Source organism: Penaeus chinensis, chromosome 20 (assembly GCF_019202785.1).
Source record: "Penaeus chinensis breed Huanghai No. 1 chromosome 20, ASM1920278v2, whole genome shotgun sequence".
Lineage (NCBI taxonomy): Eukaryota > Metazoa > Arthropoda > Malacostraca > Decapoda > Penaeidae > Penaeus > Penaeus chinensis.
The window spans coordinates 24884797-24887800 of NC_061838.1; the positions used below are offsets into that span (position 1 = coordinate 24884797).

The 3004-nt window shown below is 37.3% G+C and overlaps 1 long non-coding RNA gene across 1 annotated transcript in view; it reads left to right on the forward strand.

Annotated features, from left to right (window-relative positions):
• LOC125036197 overlaps window positions 1–2684 on the forward strand; it is a 66159-nt gene extending 63475 nt beyond the window's left edge. Inside the window, exon 2 of the long non-coding RNA XR_007115875.1 lies at window positions 2623–2684. This is a non-coding gene — a long non-coding RNA (uncharacterized LOC125036197). The remainder of the gene's footprint in view (window positions 1–2622) is intronic.
• Window positions 2685–3004: the final 320 nt, after the last annotated feature.

Here is a 3004-nt window from a genome sequence, read left to right on the forward strand (position 1 = left end):
CATTAAGACGAAAATAAGTCTGGAAATGATATGAGATGACGTAATTAACGGCCAGGTAATGTCTCTCCAAGAGCTCACTTCATTACCGACGTTGCCACATCTTCGCCTCTTGTGGGGCTCGGGCGACGTTGCCACATGCGCTGCCGTTGTTATTGGCACCGCGTGGCTATCATTAGTGTTATTATTGGTGCTATTGTTATTATTATTAGTGTCATGATTATTATTAGCATTATCATTGTTATCATTTTTATTGTTGTTATTGTTATTGTTGCTTTTAATTAATATTATCATTATTGTTATTACTTTTGTTATTAATATCACGATTATTATTGTTGTTGTTATTATTACCATTGTTAGCAATAATTATAATAATAATAATAGTAATAATAATAACAATAGCAATAATATTATCATTCTTCTTCTTCCTCTTCTTCTTATTATTATTTTAATTATAATTGTTATGATGATGATTATTATTATTGTTATTATTATTATTAATATTATTATTATTATCATTATTATGACTATTATTATTATTATCATTATTATGACTATTATTTTTATTATCATTATTATTATTTTTATTATTATTATCATTATTATTGTTATTATCATTATTATCATTGCTACTATTATAATAATTATTATTATTAATATTAATGTTATCATTATTGTTATTGTTTTTTGACATTATTGATGATATCATTATTGTTATTACATCTATTTTTGTTATTAAAGCCATTATGGTTATTATCATTATCATTATTTTTATTATCATTATATTCTTCTTCTTCTTCTTCTTCTTCTTATTATTATTATTATTATTATAATTATCATTATTATTATCATTATTATTGTTATCATCATTATCATTGTTCTTGTCATCACCATCGCTATCATTACCGTTAACGTTATCGTTGTCATAGATATTATGATCATCACCGTTACTATCAGTATCCATATTCACAATACTACTATCATCATCATCATCATTATGATCACCCTATGTATTTAATTATTTTTTTGATTGGTGAAAAAAAAAAAAAAAATCCCGAAAGTATAAATTCTAAGTCAGTGTTACCACCTCGGTGCGGGAAAGTGTAGCCAAGGCCCATTTAGGCCGTGGCTGACCGCAACCATGTATACACACGAGGCGGAGTAAACATGTACGTACACATGCATAAACATACACATTCATATAGACATGCAGACGCGCGCATGCATTCAAACAAGTCCACAACACGCATAAACACAGGCATAAACACACATACCTAAACACGCACAGATATACAAATACATGTGCACACACAAATACATGTACAGATAGATATACACACACACGTAAGAGCACACACACACACATAGAGGCACACACACACACACACACACACACACATAAAAGCACATACATACACATAAATGCACACACACATACATAAAGGCACACACACACACACACACACACACACACACACACACGCACACAGACAGACACACACACACACACACACACACACACACACACACATAAAGGCACACACACACACACACACACACACACACACACACACACACACACACACACACGCGCACACAGACAGACACACACACACACACACACACACACACACACATAAAGGCACACACACACACACACACACACACACACACATAAAGGCACACACACACACACACACACACACACACACACACACACACACACACACGCGCACACAGACAGACACACACACACACACACACACACACACACACACACACACACATAAAGGCACACACACACACACACACACACACACACACACACACACATAAAGGCACACACACACACACACACACACACACACACACACACATAAAGGCACACACACACACACACACACACACATAAAGGCACACACACACACACACACACACACACACACACACACACACGCGCACACAGACAGACACACACACACACACACACACACACACACACACATAAAGGCACACACACACACACACACACACACACATAAAGGCACACACACACACACACACACACACACACACGCGCACACAGACACACACACACACACAGACAGACACACACACACACACACACACACACACACACACACACATAAAGGCACACACACACACACACACACACACACACACACACACACATAAAGGCACACACACACACACACATACACACACACACATAAAGGCACACACACACACACACACACACACACACACACACACACACACGCGCACACAGACACACACACACACACAGACAGACACACACACACACACACACACACACACACACACACACATAAAGGCACACACACACACACACACACACACACACACATAAAGGCACACACACACACACACATACACACACACACATAAAGGCACACACACACACACACACACACACACACATAAAGGCACACACACACACACACACACACACACACACACACACAGACACACACACACACAGACAGACACACACACACACACACACACACACACTAAAATACAGACAGAGATTAATATCTTAAGCTACGGGATATAAACAGAAACTTTCTTTTTGTTCTACAGGTGAGAACAACTAATTTCGTCCGCAAGAGCATGTAAAGGTAAGATAGAGAAAGAAGAAGAAATAAATAGAGGAAGAGAAAACTTGGATTAAATTAAGATAAACGGGAAAGAAGAAGAAGAAGAGGAAAGAGAAGAAGAAAAAAAAGAAGAAGAAAGAGAAAGGAAGAAAACAGAATAAGAAAAACGAAGAAGAGGAGGAATGAGAAGACAAAAGAAAGAAAAAGCAAATAGAACTAACAACAAACAAACAAACAACTGAAAAAAGCAAAGAGAGAGAGAGAGAAAAAAAAAACGAAATGATGAAAAAGGGAATTAATAAAAGAAAAGGCAATCGCCGCGTCTGGAGCCTCATAATTCGCGCGAGTCGCCGGGCGGGGCGTCG